The 10,320-nt window shown below is 55.2% G+C and overlaps 1 protein-coding gene across 1 annotated transcript in view; it reads right to left on the bottom strand.

Moving 5' to 3' along the window:
• Positions 1-7,130, bottom strand: part of LOC105532598 — a 29,984-nt gene extending 22,854 nt beyond the window's left edge. Inside the window, exon 1 of the mRNA XM_011970773.1 lies at positions 6,939-7,130. The gene's annotated coding sequence lies outside the window, so the exon portion shown is untranslated. The remainder of the gene's footprint in view (positions 1-6,938) is intronic.
• Between the last annotated feature and the right edge of the window lie 3,190 nt (positions 7,131-10,320).

Below are 10,320 nucleotides of genomic sequence, written 5' to 3' on the forward strand. Positions count from 1 at the left end.
TCTCTCTTTCTCTCTTTCTCTCTTTCTTTCTTTCTCAGAGTTTTGCTCTTGTCACCCAGGCTGGAATGCAGTGGTGCGATCTCAGCTCACTGCAACCTCCACTTCCCAGGTTCAAGTGACTCTCCTGCCTCAGCCTCCTAAGTAGCTGGGATTACAAACTCCTGCCACCACACCCGGCTAATTTTTGTATTTTTAGTAGAGACAGGGTTTCACCATGTTGGCCAGACTGGTCTTGAACTCCTGACATCAGGTGATCAGCCTACCTCAGCCTCCCAAAGTGCTGGGATTACAGGAGTGAGCCACTGCGCCTGGCCAGGAACTCATTTCATTTGTCTGTTTCGGTTGATGGGGGTGGCTCCTGGGCTAGTCCCAGGGACAACCGTGATGCTGTCCCTGGGGCCACCAGTGTGAGAGGATGGGTACATGGCATGAAACCCAGTACAGGACTCTGGGAGGGGGCAGGCAACCTAGTGGGCTATACCCCTAGATTGCCCTAATACTCTGACTTTGGGCAGCCCTGGGTGCCTCCCACCTGGGGTCCCAGCATTGCTGATGGGAGTGGGAGAAACATTTTAGACAGACCCAGCCTGGTGTGGAAGAGAAGAGAGTTCCTGGCCTGGGAGTCAGCTACTGGGGTCCCGTCCCACCCTGAGCCATGGGTTTGGGTGTGATGACCTCTGCGCCCTCTTCCACCGTGACACATGCAGAGTCAGCCCACAGCAGAAGGTAGGGGGACCACCATGTCATGGAGCCACACCCATGGGGTCAGAGAGTAGAGGCGCCGACTCGCCCATGTTTCCCTGGGGACTGTCTCCCAGCAAAGCCTGGTCTGCAGTGTCCTATGCTAATGGTTGCACTTCAGCTCAGGATTGAAGCTTCCGTTTCCACACCTGGAGCAACAAGAGCAACCACATGCATTTTTTAATCACACTGCATTTGCAATTTTTCCCCCCCCACACAATGACTTGAGCTAGGGAGGCCTCCCTAAGAATTATACCACAGAGAACTGCACACCAGAGCCATCGAAAGAACTGTCCCAGGTCCCACAGCTCCACGAGTGGGGCTGGCTGGGCTTGCACCCAAGTCTTCTGACTCCAAGTTGAACCTTGCCCCTTGCATCTATTGTCTAGGAAACAGGGAAACTTTGCTTGTCTTGCTGGGACATTATGAGGAAAGAATCTATAAAAATACTTAAGACCTTTGCAAATTCAAAGTGCTGGGTCCATGCTGAATAATTGATGGGCTCAGGCTGCTTGGAGCTGACGCACAGTCCTCCTGCAGGAAGGCTGGGAGCGCGGAAACCTTCCTTTTCATTTAGCCCGGTGAAAGAGGCTGCCGAGAAAATCGCCAAGAAAGACGGCTTCCCTGTTGCTCAGAAAGAGGCCCTGGCTCCTGGGAGCCACAGATCTAATTTATGGCCTCCCTGAAAGGCGGGGAGAAAGCCCAGGGCCACTGCAGGGAGAGGGGCTCTTGGGACTCCCAGTCGCTGGTGTGTCCCTTCCAAGGCTGTGGGGCTCTGGGAAAGGGTGACCCTGGCAGGCAGGGAGAGGTGCCTGAGAATCTGAGAGTTTGATTTTGGAGGAGATGGAGAGGGGGAAAGTAGCCGTGGGAAAAGGAGAGAAGGATGTGGTTTTCCTCCCGGGAAATGCTCGACAAGGCATGGATGCTCAGAAGGGCTAAGACAGTCTGCTGCCGCCCGCCAACCGCCACATGAGACCCAGGGTTTTTCTGGCCAAAGGCCATGGTGGCAGTGGGGATTAGAGGGCAGAAAGTAGACACAGAGTGGCCTTTAGAGCAATCTGCAGAGATGAAAGCAGAATGCAGCGCGGGCCAGTGCCCCGGCTATACAAACAGGAAACACTTCCCAGCTGGCTGAAACTCAGACGCCAGGGCACAGCTAAGGACGCTGGGGATGTGTGCCCTCCCTCATGGCTCCAGCCCACCAGAGTGGCTCCTAACCAGCTGGCATGGGCCTCAGCCTCCACACAAGGCAGATCTAGGACTATTCGAATCCACAGGATAATTGGCTCCAAGTTGGAAATAGGCAGAATCAACAAACTCCAGCTCAAGTGGGGATCTGTCCAGATGATCTGCTTTCTACTTTATCCGCAGCACAAATTCCAAAGCCCAACATTTCTAAAAGACTTCCTAAGGCCTTTCACGGTGTTCCCTGTGCTTATGCCAACTGGGCACCTCCATGTTCAGGCTGGGGGCGCTGACCTACCAGGGACTAGAAGGGTCCTTAGGGTTTCCTGGTGTTTGGACGCAGTGGGGTCCCAGTGTGGCCTCAGCCCAGCCAGGACTGCCCAGTGCAGCCTGTAACTGGCTGCAGGCGCAGCGCTGTGCCTGCACTGGGGCTTGGCGGGGACATGTGGCCTGAGTGCCCGCGGGCAGGACAGAAAATGGGATGTGTGACTTTGCTTCCCTGCCATGTCAGCTTGCATTGGAGGTACCGGGCTGCTGAAGCCTCTCGGGGTTCACACCTCACAGAGGAAAGGAATCAGGAGCAGGAGAAAGGGATGGAGCAGGTTAGCAACAGGGCAGAGCCGGGTGTCGGGGGACGTGGGTTGGTTGACAGCCAGCCCTGCCACTTACTAGTTCTATGACCTTGATCAACAGATTCAACCCTCCTAGGCCTAGGTTCCGCAACCATGAAACAGGATTATAATGGATTGTACCTCACAGTCTTGGAAGGACCAATGAGATCAAGTTTACATGAATTTTTAGTTACACCTCTAATAGGACTGTCACCTCCTGCTCTTGACTGTGCTTGGCTGTCATTCTCCTTGGTCCATCCAATTAGCAAATGGCTCCTGCACTGAGAAAGTTAACTGAAGCATGCAGAACAGCATCTTACTGCCAACTCAGGACTCTACTGCATAAACCGCCTTTACTCATCAGCAGCCCTGCCAGACTCTACGCTCCCTGAGGGCAGGGCCTTCAGTTTCTGCTTCCTTGGTAGGGTGGTGCATTTGGATCCTAAACTCCTTTGCAGAGATGGTGGGCTGTTCTGTGTGGTTTCATTATTCCAGCTGCAACCTGGGTGAATTCAATCAGTAACACCCACCCCCACCCCACTCGCAGCCACTGCCTCCCAGCAGAAAGCATCTGCATCAGAGGCGGCCGGGACAGGCACTTGGGTGTCTTTATCTCTGGTCAGCATTGGGCATTTGATGATTAGCAGAGTAAACATTAGAAATGCGTTCTCATTGGTAAAGACAGAGGTATTCAAGATATGTGGGTTGGCTAAATGAACTCAGAGACACTCTTGACTCAGGAAAGAGCAGGAGAAAGAATCCATGAGAGCTCCAGGGAGGTGTGGTCAGGGCAGCAGAGAGCAGATTGCTGGGCTTCACCGAGCCCACAGGACAGGCTGTACAGACTGCTGGACCCGTGTGCAGGTAAATATTTGTCCAAAAATGTGTACATGTCTGGCAGAATCTGCTCTGAGGCTGCTTTCATTCAAACTTGATAATGAGGTTGTCTTCACCTTCCTCCAAGTTTTCAGCAGCTGCTAGCAAACAAATAAACAAAACAGCAGCAGCCACACAACCAAACCTGGGAGGTGCCTTTGTGACTCGAGGGACTTAGGTTAGTTCACAGCTGACATGAGGCTTCCAGAGTGAAGTGTGTAGAGATGATCACAGGACTAGTGAGGTAGTGTCACTTTCAACTTGATGGTGGACAGTGGGGGCCAGGTCCCTAAGGCAAGGACCCTCATCCAGAACCTTCCTGGGTGGCCACCCCCTTAAGGGTGCACCTGCTGACCTAGGGGCTGCTGTGCCCAGCCAGCTCGCAGAGGCTCCGCTGGCTTCCTGGAATGAGGAAATGCTGCTCAGCCTTCGAGAAGGCCTGGAACTGTAGCCAGTGCGCAGGTCACCACCTAGGCTCTTTCCATACCTGCCACTGGACCTGGAAAATGGGGTCTGACCTGGGCCTGTCCCTCTAGGTCCCAAGGGACAAGCCCTGCGAGGGAGCCCTTGGGCATCTACTGCCAGCTTCCACCTTTGGATCAGGATGCCCTGGAAGGAACTTCTGGCCACACTGAAGAAATGGGGGCTTGGTCTATGCCCCCAACGGGAGAAGGTGAACCCCATCCTCTGCAGGTCTCTGCAAAGGCCGCTGGGGAGGAAGATCACACTTACGGGTACCCGAGGGACCCTTTGGAAACTCCTCAGTGAAGGGAGCTTTGCAGTGGAGGAGCAAAGCCACTCCCCACTAGAGATGACAACTTGGGGGAAGCTACTGTGCGCTGAGGCCACGTGGCAGGGCCCTGGCGTGGGGAGGAGCCTGACGCTAGACAGCTGCTGCTAGAGAAGACAGGCCCCTTGACAGCTGTGCCCACAGGGAGTCTGGGCTACTGCTCTGCACAGTCCTTCTCTTGAGAGTGGCTGATGGATGAGATTTGATGCTGCCTGGCAGAGCTGAGCAGGCAGGCAGTGCCCAGGAGGAAAGGGGGTGAGGTGGGAGCAGCCCCCCTCAAACTGCTTTGCTCATCTCTCTCCAGGCTTGTCCTTCCTCTCCAACACTTCTCCAGAGGGAAGTGGTACAGGTCAGGGTGGGGAAGCGTTGGCCTTTAATGGACAGGGCAACGGTCCTAACCAGGGAAAAGCTGAGACCCGTGGCCTACCCGACTCATCCTGGCAACACAGCCCTCGGTGGCAGCTCAGACTCTACAGATGATCGCAGAGTCAGTGAGGCTCACCTGTTGCCCCTTCTAAACTCTTTTCTCACCCTGCCCCATCCTTCCTGCTCCCCACCTCCCCCTGCCCACCATGTAGCCCATCCTCGGCTCCTCAAGGTCTGTTTCAGTCTGTGCTTTTCCTTCCTTTCTCCACATGACAATCCAAGTCTCAGAGTGTATTTGCATAATAAGAGCCAGCCAGGCTACTCCTAAGGGATTTCCAGTTAGTGGCACGTGAGTGCTCTCCCACCCCTGGTCTGGAAACCAGGAGCAAAGTTCTCAGTTATTCATCTTCCGCCTTTGCAAGCAGCTCAAGTCCCTTGGGAAAGCACAGCTCCCAAAGGGTTCTGGGAATTCCAGGAGCTCCTGTAGGGCCAACCGGGCTTTCTGCGAGCAAGATTTGCCTAGAGAACACAGCAGCCAGGGTGTGAGAAGCCTAGCAAGTAGTTTCTTCCTCATTGGCCTGGGGCTCTGTGGCTCTCTCTCAGCAAACAGTTAGGTACGGCCTTAATTTATTTCCCTGCCAGAGTCCCTCTTGGAGGGGGGCCAAGCTCGTAGACAGGAAGGCGGGGACTGGCAATTTAGTGGAAATCCATGCATGTAATTGGGAGGACCAGAAGAACAGGAGCAAGTGCGCAGGGAGTCTGGGGGTTCTGGACAGGCAAGGAGGAGAACAGGGTGTGGGGGAGCAACCCTTTCTTCTGCTTCAGGTGAGAAGAATTGAGGCTGGCCAGGCCCGACGGCACAGACTTGCAAGCTCCTGATAGAAGAAATGGCTTTCCTGGCTCCACCAGGTTCCTCAAGAAGGCAGGGGACCTTCTCAGGTCACGAGATGAGCCCCACCACACGGTTCTCATTTCATCTGGGTGTGAGTGGTTTCTGCCCCTCTCTGGGCCTTAGGTGCCTCAGATTTCCCAAAGCAGCCCTCCTTTGAGAGCACTGTCCCAGGAGTCAAGCACATGAGGCTGTCTCTGCTCTCTCACTAGGTGTGGGAGCCACATCAGGTCACTTAATTTCTCAGAGTCCCATTGGCAAAACAAGGATAATAGAGTCCCCTTGAAGGGTGATGGGGAGGATGGAGTGGCCAAGGGATGTGAAGGGTTTCAAAGTAGTGCATGGCCCATAAATGCACTCAAGAAAGAAGAACTGTCATCTTTATCCACTCCAAGCACAGCCCATGGCTGCTTTCCAAGCTCCTTAAAAGCACACTGCAGAAGTTCCTATCCTGCCGACGCTCTCAGGCAACAGGCGCCACAGCACCTCTGCTTTCCCAAGACTTTGTCTACGCTCTCCAGGCTCCGTCCTGAGCTTAGTGAGGGGGCAGGACTGTGCCTACTGTATCAATGGGAAGCTGCTTTGGAGCACGTGTCCCTTTGGGAAAACCCTGTGGATAGGGACCTGATCTCATCTTCTGGGATTCTCCAGCAATGACGGGGAGTTTGTGGAAACCTGACTTGGGAGAACCTGCTTGCAGGCATAAGGCAGTGGCCAGCCCCCAACCTAGAGTCAATCCTCCTTCCAGATTTTCCCAGGAGGTCCCAGTCCTCAGAACTCCCTCCAAGCCCCACCGGGAACAAGAACCAGGCAGGAATGGGTTTGCAAAAAAGCAATACACCCAACCTGAGTTGGCTGAAGAAGACACCCCACCCCTTGTGGTCTGTGGTCCCGTGTCTCGGTGACTCAGGATGCCCACCTTCAACGCTGACCTGCTCATTCCCGGGGGCCCTTTGGGCTGTGCCGTTCCCTCAGGTCACATTGGCTTGGGTCCTTAGAGCACCCTGGTGCCCACGTGCCCTGGGCCACTTCTCCTGAGTTAGGGATCGCATCCGTGGGGACAGAAAACTTCCATCTCACTGAACCTGAAGACAGGAGCCAGGCTGGGCTTGGAGGTCACCAGCTGCCTGGGAGGGGACCCGGAGAGGCTGAATGGGGCCCTCCCTCTCAGACGGCAGACCCCAAACCCCCACCCAAAATCCGAGCCCTGACAGGGCCAGCAGGGAGATGAAGTCAAGTCCAGCCCTGGCTGCCCGGCTCCTCTGGGAGGGCAGCGAGCCCGCAGGAGCGGGAGCGCATGAGCGGCCTCTCCCTGGGGCGGTGGGCGCACGCCCCCTCCGGGGCGCTTTGGGATCGGGCTGCTCCGCGCCACCGCTCGCTCTGGGGACCTGCGACGCCTCAACCCCTGCCCAGGCGCGCCGCTCGCCGCGGCCACACCTCCCAGCCCCTGGGAAAGTCCCCGCCGCCGGCGCGAACCCACCTTCCGGGCGCCCAGGGGCCCTGCTGGGGACTCGCCGGGGTCCCCGCTGCCTCCTCCTGGGCGGGTCCGCGCTGCCCGGCTCCGGTTTGGCCTCAGCTCGGCGCTACCGCCTGGCCTCTCCCAGCTCCGGTGAATTCTCGGCGCTGCTCCTTTCGGAAAGGACTTTTTTTTTTCCCCCTGCGTTGCGTCAGGGCGGTTGCCTGGCGACGGCCGAGCTCTCAGCCTCGAGCCTTTCACCGCGATCCCGGCCGGGCATTCTCGCCCCGGGTCCGAGAGCGCCCAGGGTCCTAGCGCCCCGTCGGTTCTCCGGCCCGGGCGGCTCCCGCCAGTGGAGACGAACTGCATGCCTTCGCCAAACCCCAGATGAAACCAAACCCAAACATCCATTTTCTCATTAAACCCGAAACCAAGGCAGTTTCCCCCAATTGTGGCAACGTGGCTGCGCCACTGTCAGCAGTTTGTCCGCATGGAGGGGGCAAGAGGACCCCAAGCCCACGGCCTCACCCGCCTACACACGGCTGGAGTTCATCGGACTGCTCCAGAGCGCCTACCGTGGGCAACACCCCCCGACGACCCAGCAGGGCAAGTGTAGGTATCTCTGGCTGCCAGATGAGGAAACTGAGGCGCAGAGACCTGAGCGTTTGCCCCACTAACCACAGGGTGCCTGTCCCGCCAGGGGCGCGGCATCGGCCACCTCTGGCTGTCCTTAGATTCTAAGACCCAGTCTCTGCTCCATCAAAGCCCAGAGCTGCAAACCCTAAGGCACACGCAGGACAGCAGCTCGAGCTGCCCGGCCCGCAGGTCTTCAGGACCAGTCCCAGCTTCTGACGAGGGGCGCAGGCCAGACACCAGAGGCCCCAAGGCTGGTTACTCGTTGAGGATCTCTTACCCCAGACCTCACCAAGCACCTTTCCTAGATGCCCGGGGCTGGAAGCGTCTTTCAAAGCGCTCCAATCTGCCATTCTTACGATAGCCCTGGGCGTGCGCGCAGGCGCCGTCTACATGGGCAGACGCGGAGCTGAGTGGTGGTGGGGCTGCAAAGTGACTGACGCAGCCTCCAGGCAGGTGCACCGCTGACGGGGCCTTCTGTGGGGCCTTAGCCCCTGCAGGGGCCCGAGACCCTCGTGCTGCCCTCTGGTGCCCGTGTCCTTCACTGCAACTCCGCATCCAGCCCTGACCTACTCCCTTCCTTTCTGACCTTCACTGGAAGGTCCTCCAAGGGACGTCGTCTAAGGAGACATCTTGCCAGTACAGACCTAGTCATGCCAATAAGGCAAGAGTCCTAAGCCAGCGGGTGTATTAACAGGCGTCTTTTGGAGAGTCACGGAGTTGATCCAGATCGTCTGATTCCAGCTCCTAAACATCACACCTTCCTTCTTCCTGCCCCCTGCCACTGTCCCTACCCAAGCCACCAGCAGCTTGCCCTACCCAGTTCTGGGACCTGCCACCCGGGTCCAAGCGTGCGCGCAGTCTCCTTACTGATCTCCCTTTACCCACTCTCAGCGCCTTCCAAGCCAGTTACTCCTCCACAAGCAGGGGAAACTTAAGAATGGAAGTCCAATCTCAGCTACTTCTGCTTAAAGGCCTTCAACGGCCCCCAGTCCTCGGAGGATTAAGAGCTAGCTTGGCTGCAGGGGCCTGGTTGGCCTCTGTCCATCTCTAGGGCCTTGTCTTGCACGGACCCTTGCTCCCCAGACAGATGCTCTTCCAGTTCCTCTGTACACCTGCTCCTCCCCACGGGCTGCTGCAGCTCTGCCTCCCAAGGGAACCCCAGGTTACAGGTGCTGGCAGCCCCCTGCATTATCTCCTTCATGGACCAGTTATAATTCCAAGTTTACCTGTGAGGTTATTTGATTGGTGCCTGTCTCCCTCTGAGGAAGCAGGCTCCGGAAGGGCAGGAACCATGTTTGCAGGCAGAAGCCTCAATCTGGACTTGGGGATGCAGCATCCTTCTGGGTGCTGGCTGTTTCTGACCGCAGCCCTGGTGCTGAGCCCTAGTTGGCTGCGTTGCTCACTGGTGTGCCCATGGCCCTGGCACACGGTGAATGCTCCAAGGTCTTTTTGGATGGGCCATTCAGCCCCATCTGGAAATGCTTTGTCCCACCTCTACCTCCTGGCTCCCCATTTGAACTGTGGCTTCTATTTCTGCGAGTGCAGATGCTTTCTCATGGGGGAATTGTCGCATGCCTCAAATGGACAGGCAGCCTGTCCAGGGCAAGGGTGGCATCTTGCCCTGTGGCTCCCATTCTGCCTGGCATGTGCCTATGGGCAGGAGGGTGATCAGTGATGGGGACCAGGAGGAGAGTGGGCCAGAGGAAAGAGGAAGGGGAGGAGGAAGAGCGGTCTTGGTTGGAGTAGACTCGACTCCAACATCAAACCATATGGAGTGGTCAAATAAATGAGCTAGCACAGAATGGTATGTAGCCTTAGAAATAATATTCTCAAAAACTATTTGATCATATAGAAAAATACTAATGATTTAATGCCAAGTAAATAAGACTGGGACACCAAATCCTGTGTACATTATGAAACTTCTCATTCTAATATCTAATTCATATGCATGCATGGAAAAAAGATTGGAAGAGTACATGCAAATATTAGCTGTGGTTATCTCTGGGCTGCAGGATAATAGAGGATTTAAAATGTCTTCCGTAAGCCTGCATTCGTTTTCTACAGTGATTCGTTTTGTAACGAGAGACATCAAGAAACACTACTCAAAAGGGAAGATGGCACTGTGTTGGTGTTCCTGATAGCACTTCCTTTTGTATCAGGCACTCTGAAACTCAGTGATGGTGGGAGGATCTGGGTGGGCCAGAGAGGGCAGGGCCACCTAGAGGCTCCTCCTTCCCCTTGATTCCTTACAGAGAAGTTTTCTTTCAAGCGGTGCATGATGCATGAGACATTGGCTCTTATAGTCCTGCAGGAAGCTGTGAAATAGACGAGTCAAGAAAAATGCCCAGCCAGGCATGGTAGTTCACGCCTGTAATCCCAGCACTTTGGGAGGTTGAGGCAGGAGGATTGCTTGAGCCCAGGAATTGGACACCAGCCTGGGCAACATGGTGAGACCCCGTTTATACAAAAAAAAAAAAAAAAAAAAAAAAATGAAGAAGGAGAAAGAAAACTCAGCTGGGCATGGTGGTACATACCTGAAGTCCCAGCTACTTGGGAGGCTGAGGTGCGACGACTGCTTGAGCCCAGGAGATGAAGGTTGCAGTCAGCCATGATTGCACCACCGCACTCCAGCCTGGGCAACAGAGCAAGACCCCATCTCAAAAATAAAATAAATAAATAAATAAATAAATAAATAAAAGATTTAAACTTAAAATATTATTTTAGAATTTCTCTCAATTCATTTATTCATCTATTCAATAAATATGTATTA

This window comes from Mandrillus leucophaeus, unplaced genomic scaffold (assembly GCF_000951045.1).
Source record: "Mandrillus leucophaeus isolate KB7577 unplaced genomic scaffold, Mleu.le_1.0 Scaffold97, whole genome shotgun sequence".
NCBI classification, from domain to species: Eukaryota; Metazoa; Chordata; class Mammalia; order Primates; family Cercopithecidae; genus Mandrillus; species Mandrillus leucophaeus.